Source organism: Hyperoodon ampullatus (genome assembly GCF_949752795.1).
Source record: "Hyperoodon ampullatus genome assembly, chromosome: 20".
Lineage (NCBI taxonomy): Eukaryota > Metazoa > Chordata > Mammalia > Artiodactyla > Ziphiidae > Hyperoodon > Hyperoodon ampullatus.
The window spans coordinates 36,011,651-36,027,293 of record NC_136933.1 but is presented as its reverse complement, the minus strand read 5'-3'; the positions used below and the strand labels follow the sequence as shown (position 1 = coordinate 36,027,293).

The following is a 15,643-nucleotide window of genomic DNA, read 5'->3' as shown; positions in this document are numbered from 1 at the left end:
TGATCTTATCTTTAGCAACAAAATTCTGTGGGGCTCTTAAGTGACTATAGATAGTCAATTAAATTCACATTTTAACTAATCATCATACAATTCCCTCTTCAATAAATTGTATCAGAGCATTATCCCAGGAGGTTTCTCTGCCATTCCTATTCCAAAAGCAAAATGCATATTCTAATTATAATCTTGCAAGGTCAAAAATATTTACTCAACACCTTTACTTTGCAGCAAAATATGAGCAAACTCTGAGTAAGAGTCCGTCTTTGCTTTGGATAAATAATACTCAGCTCTTCATGAGGAAAACAATAACCACAGAATCTTTCATGGAGTTTTCTCTCTCTAGTCAAATTTCCAGTCCTAAAAAAGAAGTCAACTCTTCTTCTTCCCCCGTATCATTACTTCTCCTTTATGGTTACAGATCTTTATTCATCCCAGTAACTAACCCAGCCTGGGGCCCCAGTCTTTTGTCCACACCCCCATGGTCCCTCATCCTAACACATTGACACAGATATAACTGGAGTGGCCAGGAAACCAGGAAGACACACTAGGGATCCATTTATCTTTGGCAAGGGAATTGACTAATAGGTTTTTTCCTGTCTCTAACTTCTGTGAGTTCCCTTTGTCAGGGGGATTCTCAGACCAATTCTTTCCTAGCTGTCAAGAGCACCTGCTCTCAAGCCTGGGTTCAGCACCGGTCAGGCCCTCCTACAGCTGTCTGATCTCATCCCTGGTCAGAGCACACACGTCCCTCCGGGACCATGTCAGTGGAAAGGCCCCAGTGCAAGGAGGCTCCTGGTTCACGTGGGTCCTTGGCTGAGAGCACAGAGGCAATGAGAACAGTCACCATCCCGCAAACCCGTCCACTTCCCCCAGGCACTGGGGGCCCAACAAGAGGAGGTTTGACATGAGGTCAGGAAGGCAGAGAGGACACGCGGCAGAGACTTTCAATAAGATTTTCCTAAATTATTCCGGGATGTCAGCCAAAGCCTGGGCCAACCTCAGTTGCGTCACTGGTAAATGAATCACGCGCCTGCTGAAACGGTAAAGCAAGATGTGGCCTTGGTTACATTTCGGGAAATTGATGAGTTGGGTGAGCCGCATAAACTCTCACAGTTGGGAGACATTTGAAATAATAATGTTGAATATTTTTCCATCTCTGAGTTTATTTTTTATATTGAGTTCATGTTTGTCTTGATATTATCAAAACTGATCCGTATCATCAACAGCATATGTATATGCAACGCACGAGCATAACCGATCCACAGCAGAACATGTGCATTTATCCTGCATCGTGCGTGAGTTCAATCCAAATCCACACACATTCGTCGCATGCTTCCTTAATGCCAGGCGCCATGCTAGCCACTGGGGATGTGACATCAAGCAACGCGGTCATGGTGCCCACTCTCGTGGAGTTTCTGGTCTAACATGGTGATTCGTTTCTACAGTCCGTCCCTTAACGTTTCCTTTGCTTTCACTCTAGTTGAACCTTAATCAGCTCTTGCAGGAGTTCCTGCACTAGCCCTTTTTCTGAAGTAGCGAACGGGCACTGAGTACTGATTGCAGGCCAAGCGCCCTGGTGACACTCTACACAGATCATCTAATTTACTCTGTTCAACAGCCTGGTGAAGTAGGTGCCATTATTATTATTATTGGAGAACCACTTTATTTTGAGTAGCATAAACATAACTCCATTTATAATATAAACAAACTTGCCATCAATTTCTTCACAGTTAGCCCAAAGAATAAAACGTCTAACTGAATTAGAATTTACATTTGGCCTTAAATATTCTAAAATCCATCCATGTCAATTATGGAATTTTCATCTTGCCTGCTACTGTGAAAAAGAGCAAACCTTGATCAATGGTCAAATTTCTAATTTTTGCTGTTCAGCCATTTTTCTTGATTTTGCTCTCTGATTCTGTACATTCCAGAGTGTTCAATGGATTTGTAATAAACTTCCAAGACAAAGGGAAATTTCTTGCTCATTGTTTGCCTAAAATCTTGGCTTGTGTTCATCTTTTTAAACAAAAAATATGCTCCAAAAATGCCCACAAGTTCAGCTACTAAAACTCCTTTAAAGATTTTCTTGCCAGTGGTTCCAGAGCGTGGGCCATCACATCTGGAGCAAGGTCCTGGAGCAACACCCCACCGCGTGTGGCAGACAGCAGGCCGGACATGGCAGCAATCTTCGCTGCTATGATTAACCCCACTTACACACGAGGAAATGGAGACACCAAGAGACGAAGAAAACTGTCTGAGGCCACAGAACTAGTTAGTGGTGTAATCTGAACATGGGATCAGGCAGTCTGACTCCAGAGCCCGACTCTAGACTCTAGATATAGGTATAGGGGTGTGTGTGTGTGTGTGTGTGTGTGTGTGTGTGTGTAATTAATTTTTAAAATTTATTTTATTTTTTTAAAATGCATTTTATTAAAGTCTAGTTGATTTACAATGTTGTATTACTTTCTACTATACAGCCAAGTGATTCAGTTTTATACACACACACACACACACACACACATATATACACATTCTTTTTCATATTCTTTTCCATTATAGTATATGTTTTTAAAACATACCTCTGGTCATGTTATTCTCTTCAGATACCTCCCCTGACTCTTTGCTAATTATTGAATTATATGCAAAGGTCCCAGACTAGAGTGAAAAGCCCCATTCAGACTTTTTTCAACCGACCTTTGCAATTTGCTGGCCACCCACTATGGGTGGCACATTCTCAGCGGACTTGGACTATTCACTTCCCCCCGCAAAGAGCCTGCTTCCCGCTGCCCCATTTCCGCCCCATGTTTATGCTCTTCCCTTTTCCTGAATTGCCCTTCTAGCCTCTAGACATGTGCCACCTCCTCCCTTGGACTTTTTAAAATGAAAGCCCTAACAGACGCTATTTCTTCTTGCTTAGAATCACCACATGCTTTATGGGTGCCTCGTTACACACGTACCTTCTGCCACGTTCTCAGTTATTGTCGAGTCTCGGGGGAAATAGTGTGTTGGAACGTGGAACTGGGCTCTGATATCAGGTTGGCCCGAGATTGATTCCAGCTCTTGGAATTTTTAGCTCTGGGATCTTAGGCAAGTTGGATCACATTTCTCCCTGCTCACAACCCTCTTATGGCTTCCCACTGCAATTTGGGGCGGGGGAAAGACTTCTGGAACCCAACATAATTTTTTACAAATACACATTCCTTTAAAATCCAAGCTCTTTGCCAAGCAAGCATTCCTGGCCAACCTTATTTCATAAGTCACACCAGTCTTGACCCTGAAGCTACCCTTCAGCATCCTGACTTCAGTTTCTCAAATGCCCCAGCAAGCGTCCCTCAAGCCTTCACATGGCTTTCCTTCCACCTGTAACCTCTCCCGCTGTCTCCTCTGACTCGCTCATTCTGACCCTCGGAGTCTCAGCTTTAAAGTCGTCACATTTTCAGAGAAGACTTCCTTGACCATCTGATCCAGAGACTTCCCTCCCTCCTCCACCCTGAACCGCCCCCCTCACTGAAGCCAGTTCTTTTCCTTAGATGTGGAGTGATTTCATTTGTGTGGTTTGCTTGTGGAAGGTCTGTTTTTCCCACTAGACTTATAAGCTCCCACGAGGACAGGATGTATCTGTTGGGTTCATCACACTGGCACAGGAAGATGCTCAAGGCAGACAAATAAAGAGAAAAGTCTCTCTGTTTCTCAGTCCCCTCATTTATAAAATAGGAATAACAATAACCTACCCTCACTGCTTTAAGAAGCCGAGCACAGAGTCTGCAAAGGCGAAGCTGACTGAGAACTCGGAGCGGCCCGACTTACACCTCCGAACTGCAATCCCATCAAGCGAGCTGGCTGCCTTCTCTCTGTATCTTCCCCACAACTGAGCACAGGGCTTTGGGTATCGTGGGCACCCATGAGTGTTTGATTTAACTGAATTCAGCTATGCCACCTGAAACCATAACTTTTCACTTTTGCCAAATATGCTTGATTTGACTCCCATACAGAGATGTGCTTCTCCACGATCATGCGATAAAGCATCCCCTCAAGCTTTGCCGTTGTGACCAAATTAGGTGAGTACATACGTAGGTGTGTGCAATACTATCCTGGCATCACCAGGCTCTCTTGGTTTCACACACTGAAGATTCCTCCTTGGGAAATTTTCTTCTGAATTAAAACTTTTAAATCATATATATCATCATATATTTATGTGATTTGCTTTATATACATATTGTATCACAGACAAGCAAACACTGAAAATGTTCGGAATAAAACTCGACTGTGCTCATATCCACATTCAAAATTTAATTGTTGAACAAGATCTAATTGTTGAACAAAGAGTTTGAGAGTTTTTGCAAAGTAGGTCAAGTGTAGGATTTCCAATGGAAAATAGGAGAGGTACTAAACTAAAAATGTGTTATAGGTTGGGTGACCATTTAATTTAACGACCAAACCAAGACATCTGTAAGAGTGAAAGGAGCCAGTATTGATCATGTTAGAACAACAGAGAAACCTGAACTGTCCCAGGGATGCTCTCCTGTGTTCTGGATTTTGGGAAATGCGCAATTCTAACCATACAGCCCTATAGCACCAACAAAGGTTTTCTCTTTTTCCCACCAATCCACCTGTGTCTAGCATTTTCAACTGTTATTGTCTTTAGACTTGATAATATATTAGGATGTCATTCAGCGTAATATAATATCGCCACAATACCTGATTTTCCCCAGATGAGGCTCACAGAAAACAAACAAAAAACTGAACAAAAACCAAGCTGAACGCAGGGAAGGCAAGGCTCTGACGTCCAGCTCTCCAGGCTTGGCACCCTGACTGGTTCAGCTCTGCCACGCGGCTGTTCCAGCGCTTTATCACCAACTCAACTGATCTGAGCTCGCGTCTGAATTTGTATTTTCAAAACGTGTAAGCTCATTACATTTATTGCATTCTAAATGATATTTAAAATTGACGTAAATAATTTAAGGAGAAAATACCAAGGGCCTGAAGTGAATATCTTTACATATAATGCAATCAGGTAGATATTTTTGCAATGTTTGCTGACATTAATGTGGCGATACTGAGTGACTGCTGACAATTAGCCAGAAGACGGAGCAGAGGTCTTGTAAGAAAATTACTCCCAGGTGACAAAACATTGAAAATTCAATTATACTCTGTTTATTAGAGGTTTACATTAGCAACTATCTTCCTAATAAAGACCTGATAATACACAAATTAATGGGAACACAGGGGAGTACTTTTAGACTTATTTTTTCTTCTTATAGGATTCTACAATATTGATCTCTAAAGTGCTCCAAACGACAGTGTAAAGCTTGCTGGAGAAAATTCTTAACATAAATTATATGCATAAGAACATAAGATATATTGAAGTACTCAAGATTATGAAAATAACTTTAATGTATAACGACAATGTGCAATAAATTTAATGTTTAAAATTTCAAGTTATGCAAGTGTATAAATCATTTAGGAAGGAAAATCTAGTGAATGCAAATAGGAGAAAAACCATAATAAGGGCTGCACAAATGGCCTGAATTCTAATGAAAACAGTATGTCACGGAAGCCAATGCATTCATTCTCCTTTTTACACATGTGGTTTTAAAAAACATCCACAACATAAAGCTCTTTATAAAATATTTTTACAGGTCGGAGTATACAAATATTTATTTTCCCACCAAGAAGACCAAAATGTTCGTCTGTATTGAGCTAAGTTTTCCTCTTGTCTTCCTCTCACCATTTTCTTACATCATGCGTAGTTCAATGGACACTTCATTTCTTTTTTTTTTAAACATCTTTATTGGAGTATAATTGCTTTACAGTCGCTTCATTTCTTCATTTGGTTGTTGAAATTTTTAACCTGGCACCGATTTTGGGTGTAGCTCTTTCGTTACACAATCCTTGGAGTAGACTTAGAAGCCTAGTACCTCTTCTCTAGGCATTTATGATAGAGGGAAGAGAAAAAGACAGGTAGATAGATAACTTAAAAATAATGTAGTAAATGCTAAATGTCACGGAAGAACTACAGTGACTAGACACTACGGGAAATTAGAGGCAGGCCAGCTTTGGGACACTTTGGGACAATGAAAATGAAATGGTACTTAAGTGGAGCCATGGAAGATTGGCAGGATTTTGATCCATAAAGAGTAGCTGGGAGGGTAATGCAGATTGCCAACTTGGCATGATCAAGGCCAAGGGGCAAGAAAGCACATGGGTTATTCGCAAGATGGCAAACAATAAAGACGAGTCCATTATAATGACTTCATAAGGAATCTCAAGGAAAGAAGAGGAAGATAAGATCACTTGGTGATTAATTAACAGGAAAGATAAGCTTAGAGAATTGAAATCTTCCTAAGAAGGTTGATTCAACTTCTTTTCTGTCTTCTCTGATGAACAGACATTTTATGGAGCCAGGAATCAAGAGAATTGGAGGAAAGAAATAAAAATTTCTAGAGGTAAGGAAAGTACAAAAGAAGGGCAGAAATTTGAATGAAGTAACATATCTGCTCCCCGTGTACCAGGAACTAAGAATAGCTTTGAAACAAATAAACAGTTTGAATTTGATGAAAGTATAGAGCATTGAAAAGATTTCAAGTAGGTAAGTAAGACAAAGTAATAATGTTGAAATTTTGGAAGTGATTTGGAAATGGTAAGTGGGAATAAAAAATAGAAAATCGAGCTCCACTTGGGCAAAGAGCTTTGATTGCCATGATGAAAAGTGTATAATGCAAGTCATGTGAGTTCATTTAAAAAAATATTTATAGCAGTTTGTGTTTGGAAAATTCTTTTAAAAATTTCCATTGTGAAAGAGACTCATATTTGCAGCTTTTGACGGCAGTATGATTTTAAGTAGGAAGAGGAATAGAAAGGATATCAAAGAAGCAGCAGGAAGCCAACAAAGAAAAAGCAGAATTCAAAATCAAATATAACTTAGATGCAGTCCATGAAACAAAAAAAGATTTGGTGCCTCTATTACTAAAAGAACCACTCTGCTAAAGGGCTAACCTTTAGAGGGAAAAGGGGACATCTGAATGCTGTAATGTCCCAAATAACGAGAAATCAATTCAAAAATACTAAAAGACACAAACGTGTGATAAAGAGGTGTGAAGTTACAAGTGTCTGGAGCTCCTAACAGAGTTATTACTAAGATTCTTCACTCTCAACCCTGGAAGGTCATGGCTTTCAGCTTTGTAGCCTCTGAAAAGTCAGAAACAATGCCTTAACTGTGTTTGTTGAATGAATAATTGAGAAACAAGGTAAGGAAAACTTGGATAATGTATTTTCTCAAAGTGAGGGAATCTGAGATAAACTTCAAAAATGTTGTATACCTGGAAAGAGAAAATCAAAGAGAGAAGCTTAGAAGACATCCTCTCAGTGTGGAAGTCCTGATGTCAAGAGCTCCCAAAAAAGTCCCTTGAGCTGGCAGGAAGTAATGCCCTTCAAGTCTCGCTTCAGAGACTTCCGGGGAAAGGCTGATAAACTTGTCTGGGAAGACAAAGCCACATAAAGCTGGAAAGGGCTTTCTGTTGGGCCTTCTCCATAACCCAGCAGGAGCTTTTCTGTCTTCATTTTGAGGAGGCAAAGAAAAATAAAACCTCCTGTCCAGTAAGCAATGGGAGCTACTACTGAAAGTAAGAGACATTATCTTCCTGCGTAGGGGGTGGTGGTCCTTAAGAGGTGATAGGCATGTGACGTTGCCAGGACAGTCAAATTGGAAAGTCATGTGCTAATTTAACAATCAATGAAGCAAGTTAATTAGAGGATTTAGTCTACAAGAATGTTCCTTCCAAATGGATTATTTTTTTCTTCGGTCTGGGGACAGATCACCACTATTTATTTTACAAACACAAAATTTGAGGTCCTTGTGTTTTTAGTTATCCTTATAACATGACCCATTTTAAAATGCATCACAAATGTTTACAGTCTTTTGCATCTCTTGTATGTTTTACTACTACTAAAGAAAAAAAAACCCTTTTGTTTTATGGATCAAATGTCTGTTTGCAAACAAAATACTATTGGAAGAATATATTTTCCAGGTGGACTACAGACGAAATAGAAATAATTCAAATACATTTAAAGCATAATGAAACAATCTGAAGTCATCAATGACAAAACCTGCTTTGTCAAGTATTCCTTAAAAATTGGTTAAGATGTCAGTGTCGTACTTAATATAGAAAATATGCAAAGTATAGTTAAAAGAAACAGACTACCACTTTATGTTCTTCATAACATAATGAATCTGTTGACAGTACGTATATTGCTGTTATTTATAGTCCCATGGTGACAAGAAAATGTCACCAATTACTGGCTACAATGACAGAACACAATTTATTCCTAATGATTTATACCCCTTAGGAAAAAAAAAAAAGCAGGCTACTAAAAGACAGCTACGATTCTGTTCCCCAACAGCAGTTTTCTAACTGGAAGTATGTTTGCAAAGAATAACAAGTTATTTTTGTTAATGAGGGTTTGCATAATTTACTTATATAACACCGTAAGTGACAAACTAAAATAAGGTACCCTAAGGTATATTTTTAAAACAGATCTAACTGAAATATCATGTTTGTAGAGCAGGCTTTCCTCAACTAACATATCGTATTCCATTTTAAACCTAGATCTCTTCAAAGCTGCATGGACTTTCAGAGTGTGGGAAATAAGAAAAAGGTACTAAGTCAGCCTTTCAAATAGACATTTACTGCTCATCCTGGCTTATTAAGAACTGCAGGTTGAAAGAAACATGTATTTGAGCACTCCAGTTATTTACAAAGAAATTTAGAGTGATGACATGAGGAAGGAGAAGGAGGGAGAAAGGGCCTGATAGTTAATAAGCAGGAAAGTAAACTAGACAGTACAATACAATTGAATGAATTACAATACAATTAGTAAGATCAGAGGATGTGAGAAGAGAGCCATAAGTAAATTCTGATCTCGTAATCTGTAGGAGGAAATATGATCTGGGAAATAAGAGTTTCATGGAAAATTCCAAAGAAATCCAAAGTTGAAATTACAAAGAAATTTATGAAAAAGCAAGAGGAAGGGAAAAGTAACAAGTAATGGCTCTTTTGAATGGTTCTAGTAACATCACAGTAAGACAGATCAGAATTGATTAAAGGGCCATAAAAGGGAATTTAACCATTGAAAACATATTTTGAGGACAGATGCCAGGCTTTTTAACATACTGCTGATACATGCCCTAGGCACTAAAAATAACTGAGCAGAAATGTGATGTTACTATCATTAAAATGGCGAGAGAGAGAGAGAGAGAGAGAGAGAGAGAGAATGTGTGTGTGTGTGTGTGTGTGTGTGTGTGTGTGTGTGTTTTGAGGTCCCCAGAAACCAAGGAGACATAATGAATTGGGAAGACGCTCAGTGAATAATGAAAATGATTAGGTCTAGGAAGTAGGATCAATTCATCAAAGAATGACTATTGGGACTAATTAGTTTTGAGAAAAGAAGGATAACAGTCTTGCTACGCAAGTATAAGAAGGATTATGACATGAAGATGAAGACCAAAATTGCTCCATTTCATGCCAAGAACTTCGGATAAAAGTCATGAAAGAAATTCTAATTAAACACAGATACAGGTAAATTCAGAGGAATCGCAATATCTAGTTCAGGTGTATCTCTCCAGACTTCCTGACAGAGAGTGAAGCTGGTATCTCACAAGGTCTCTGTCAGACTTGCAGATTATGATATTCAATTATCTGGCAGATTCTTTAGCCATACAAAACAGAATTGATTATTAGAGATCATTTCCCCTAGAAACAAGCTGATAATCACATGAATATTCTTTCAGTGAAATAATAACCTGAGCCAGATTGTGTTTTGAGCCTGTAGTATCTCAAGAAAGACACAGATAATAAATACATGGGGAAGTTTGGGGTAGAAATGATTCATGTGTGGAAATCAACTATGACCATGATCAAAACAAAAAGTATGCTCCACCCCAAATCTTTCCTTGAAAAGTGCATGAAAGAGGAAGAGACAACGTTACTGACTGTTTTTCGTTTGTTAAAACTGGCTTGATTATCTTTCTTAAAAGATTGAAATATTTAAGTAATGTCATTTTTGTTTTTGTTTTTTTAATTGAAGTATAGTTGACTTACATTAGTTTCACATGTATAACATAGTGATTCAGTATTTTTATAGATTATGCACCATACAAAGTTATTAAAATATCATTGACTATATTCCCTGTGCTGTTCATTACATTCCTGCGACACTTGTTTTATAACTGGTAGCTTGTACCTTTTAATCCCTTTCACCTATTTCACCCTTCCCCTTCTCCCCTCCCTTCTGGCAACCACTAGTTTGTTCTCTGTATCTGTGAGTCTGTCTTGGTTTTGTTCTTTTTGTTCTTTTGGTTTGTTTTTTAGATTCCACATAAAAGTGAAAACATATAGTATTTGCGAGGATACAGAGAAAAGGGAACCCTCATGCACTGTCGGTAGGGATGTAAACTGGTGCAGTCACTGTGGAAAACAGTATGGAGGTTCCTCAAAAAACTGAAAACAGAACTACCATATGATCTAGCAATCCCACTCCTGGGTATTTATCTGAAGAAAATAAAAACACTAATTCGAAAGACATATGCACCCCTATGTTCATTGAAGCATTATTTATAATTGCCAAGATATGGAAGCACACTAAGTGTCCAGTGACAGATGAATGGAGAAAGATGTTTTACACACACACACATACACACACACACACACACACACACACAGAGGAATATCACTCAGTTATAAAAAAGACTGAAATCTTGCCATTTGTGACAACATGGGTGGACCTAGAGTGTATTTTGCTAAGTGAAACAAGTCAGAAAAAGAAAGTTATTTTTGTATTTATCTATTAAACATCTAGGACCTGCTTGCCAGGCATGGCAAAATATTCACCAAAAACTGTCTTCCTTAATATCACTACTAAGCAAATTTCCTAAGCTTATATAATGAAATACCATACAATACTCAATGTTTACTTAGATAAAACTCAGCACTGAAACAAATTTATTTTAGGAATCTGAAATGACTGTGAAAACAAAAGATAACAAGACTTTGTAGGCAATAATGTATTAGTTTAAGGGTCATAGTCCCACTCTTTGTAGATGTAATATTTAGACATACACAGAAGCAAAGGAAACTCGGATTATATTTGATTGATGCAAATAATGAATCTAATTTTTCTTGCTACTTTAGGTAGTTTATTAGATTCTCATGCTTCATATCTTCGCTTCAATGGACTTATCCTAACCCAACGTGACTTTCCTCCCTTGAGGTAAATCCTCAAGAAAAAGTTTTGCAACATTAGCTTTGTAAGGTTAACCAAAAATATAATAATGCATATTTTTAAAAAATTGTTTAATAAGAAGGCACACTTTGAAGGAGCTCAGACACAAAGACACTGGGTGAATGATCCAAGATAAAAAAAAATGAGTTAATGATAGAATCAGAATAAGAGCCCAGATCTTTCCACTTCTAATCAAGTGTCCTTAGCACTGTGCCTATGAAATTCTTTTCTTAAAATAGGAGGATTATATCTTAGACTAAGAAATGTGAAACAAATTCAACTACACAGAAGCTCAAGGTGACATGGAAGACATTTAAATTTACAAGACTTTTTCCTTCTCTTTGAAAAGTAGGTGATCTGAGGGGACCTTCACTCTACTATTGTCTAGATTCCAGTAGATTCCACACAAGAATAGGCTGTGTATTATAGTGGTTTTGGAATTAGATGGTGGATTTCAACCCTGGCTTTGTCATTTAGTACCCGTGGGACCTTAGCAAGATATTTGGCGTCTCTAAGCCTTAGTTTTCTTTCCTTGGTTAAATAGGGATAATACTAACATCAAAAGCTGTCAGGTGGACTACAATAGGTGCTCAATAAAATCCAGATATCTATCTCTGTCTCTGCCTCTATCTCTATTCTACTCTGCCATTTGGATTTTCCTATAATGACTTTTCTAAAGAACAATAACCACAACATTCACATCCAAAATCCTTACCGATTTTCCTTGTTGTAAAATGACTCTTTCCAAAATGCTTCTATAGAGTAGTGACACTTCCCGAGGGATGCTGAAGTATTCTGGAGAATACAAACTGTTTCAGGAATGATGGAATGTCATCACAGCAAAATCAGAATTGTTGGAGTAAGAGGATTGTTGTGGGTGAAAACTTCTAATTAAAAAAGGATAAGAAATGTATTTCATGGAAAGGGTCAACCTAAGCGCTGACTCTTTCTGATATTTCTTCAGGAGATGAAATCTTGCCTGACAGCTGTCAACTATCACTGAGCTATACATTTAGTACAAAGTACTTGAAATATGGCGGTAGTAACCAGGACTCATGGATATATATGGCAATATTCTTATCCCTTAAAGTACAAACTTTTCACCTCCAAATAAATTCCTTTTCATCAATTTTTATCCCTTTAGCAATCACTCTTGGAATAGATAGGTAAAATTATGAGAATACTTTAAAGAAACATTGTTCCTCTTCTGACCCTCTGCACTCATCTCATAAGATTTTGAGATAAAATAAGTACATTCAATGTGCTAATGGTGAAACCATGAAGTTCACATCTAGACCCTTACAGATGCAAATGTGGACAACAAGAGCTACTGGAATTTAAGTCTTTGCCTTTACGGCATTGAAGGGCCCACTGGCCCAGTGTTAGGGCACCGCTGTGCCTTTATCAAGCCATCTACAGAACTCAACGGTCCTGACATAAAGTCCTAATCAGGACTGAGCCCCGCTGGCGGAAGGGGAGTAAGATGTACTACTAATAATTTTGCAGCCTCCTTCCTTGTACCATCCTGGTGTTCTCCAGTGGTTCCCGTGGGGGATACATCTGTTGCAAAACCCTCATTATAGCCATGGCGAAGATAAATACAGAGTCAAGAAGTACAGGAAATCTATTTTATGCAGTGATTGTTTTGAGATTTGGCAGGAAGCAACTAAAATGTACGGGGATAAAATATTTTCAGACTCTGTTCTTCAATCGCTAAGGCTGTTACTCTAGTAGTAAAGTAGTGCACTGGAATAGCATGAAATAGGATTCTTGCTGGATACTGTATGGTAACTGAATGTCTTGTTCTAAGGGATGATTCAGGAAAAATGGAGAAATAACTGTCTCTTTTGAGTCTATGCTAGATCTGCTATTATTCACTGTCCATTTTGTTTTCTAATAAAACCACTGCATAGTCCCTTAAATCCACATTGATTTTTAGTTTTCGATAACATCTTTTTCACACTGTTTACTGTTTCACAAACTGCAATATGCACTCTTCTGTATGATGGCTTTATGGAATTGTGCAGATGACAGTCTGTTCAACTATCTTCCTATGGCCTTTCTTTTTTTATTTTCCTACTACAGCAGCATTTTTCCAGGCTGTGCACTCATCTTTGACTCTTTATGTTTCTTTCTCACATGACAAAGTCCTGCCAACCCTGCTACAACTTGTTCCTGCCTCTCTATTCAACACAACGTCTTCCTAGTATATGTTGAACCATGGCTCATCAATTCCAAGTTGGCCTTCATACAGTCCATTCAACACTGCTTTAGGATGTGGACTGGACAGACAGGACCCACAGGGACAATCTCAGACCTATCAGCATGACATTTACAGTTCTTCGCAAGTGGATTCCACTTGACTGTCAACTTTAACTTCCAGTGTTCCCCAAGAGGATTCTTCTAGAATCTATGGGTGGCCTCCTTGGAAGGCTACCATTGTTTCACTTGTGGCTTCAAAGCATTTCTTCAAGTTTTTCCAACTGTAAGCATGCACTACTTTTCTGCCATATTTAAACATATTTTACCACCTTCAAAATCCTGCTGGAATACTACTAATTCTGCAGAATCTTTCCTTTTTTAAATCTTTATCGCTTTTCTCTTTTCAATGTGCAATTTAGCCATGTATTTCATCCAGTTGCTTTGTCTTCTAATTGTTTTCTCTTTGTAAAGCCCTGTATCTCCAAGTTCATAAGCTTGAGAGCAAAGGGTCCATTTTATTCCTTAAAAATATCTCTCAAAGTATTTAATATAAGGATGTTCACAAAATATGTGCATAATGCATCCTGACTCTGCAGGTTTCATGCTTTATTCTTTAATGAAAAATAGATCTCAATAACTGCTTCTGATATTATATGTAACTTCCACAAACCTATTCAAGTCTGTTTTTCTACTACATTTTTTTGCAATGTCTAAAGGCTACACATTATACTGCTAGTGGTTAACTGTGCATTCCTGAAAACGTTTATTTTTAGTTAGCATTCTAGATCTCTCAGAAACTACCAAACCTAAATTTAGTATCTAAAAACTACTATTTATATAAGGTATCTCACAAATTTTACCCCACTTCTTTGCAAAGATTTAACAGCACTAATTTTTATTGATGTCTCCTTGCCAAAATTTAAGTAGATTAGTATATATTTATTAGACATTATGAAGCATCCCCTAATTAAATTAAATGACATTTACAAAAGCAAATTATGTGAAGAAAATCAATATAAATTCCTACACCACAGACTATATCTAAAAATTCAGCTAAATTAAACATAAAAAAAGAAAAAAGAAATATACAAAAGGGAAGAAAATAAAATAGTTATTTGTTCTAGGGGTAAAGTCAGCATTTCTAAGCATAAAAAAGCATAAAAAAGTAAATAATATAAATGACGACTATATTTTAAAGTTTCTAAAAAATTGTATCAAAAATAAAACAGTTTGGCCCATTAGGGAGGCCAAATAAATAAATAAATAAATAAAACAAAATTAAACTGAGGAAAATATTTACAAAACACTAAGATTTAGATATTTTAAAAGAGAGTGTTATTAAGATTCTTGTTTTGTGAAAACTATGCAATAAGAAAAAAATATGTATATGTACATGAGTACCTATATCTCCTGTATCTTTTCCAACAGCCTATAGATTGATGGAAAGAGTCTTACCTCCCACTCTTACTATCACCTTCTTTAAGTTTTTTAATTTATTTAATAAGGATGCAGAAACTTTGTGGAAATGAATTTGCTACTCCGAACTGGAGTAAATACAGATTTTCTTGGTACCTAGAATCTCTAATAAGGAGTGTGCAGCTGTTTAAGCAAGGTGGAATCCTGATAGAGTTGAAGACCTTACATCTGTGCTGTGCCCCAGCTCTTTTATACTTGGAGTTCATGTCATTATTCATCACTAATGTGGAACTTACACACATATGTCTATGAGCAGAAGGCCTGCATTTAAGGAGATGTTTATTTATATCAGGTCCTCCTGCAACCAAACCTGTCTCATCAAGGCCACATGTACACAAGGTGGAAAAAGGCAGAGTCAGTGTCCTAATGTCCTTGAATGTCATCTCTTCTTTCAGTTTCCTGATGTCCTGGAAGACCCATTTCTCCATATACCCCAACAGAATAATGGGCAAAGGGCATAAATTGGCAATTCATGATAGAAGAAATACAAAGAATATACACACATATATGAGAATATATTCAATCTATTACTCAAATGAATATAAATTGCAACAGTAAGATACTATGTTTCCATCAAGTTGCCAAAATTTTAAAGCATGGCAACATTCCTTGTCAATGGCATGTGGAAAAAGACACATTTTTATACTTCTGGTGGGAGGGTAAATTGATACAGGTTTTTTTGCAGGGCATT

The 15,643-nt window shown here is 37.6% G+C and overlaps 1 protein-coding gene and 1 pseudogene across 9 annotated transcripts in view; both read right to left on the bottom strand.

Annotated features, from left to right (window-relative positions):
• Nucleotides 1–15,643, bottom strand: part of TENM3 (teneurin transmembrane protein 3) — a gene marked incomplete at its 5' end in the record, with an annotated part of 440,276 nt that overhangs the window by 389,207 nt on the left and 35,426 nt on the right. The window lies entirely within an intron of this gene.
• On the bottom strand, nucleotides 1,870–2,111 carry LOC307068564 (protein CEBPZOS-like; annotated as a pseudogene). Its single transcript has one exon. The product of its transcript is annotated as a protein CEBPZOS-like (transcript).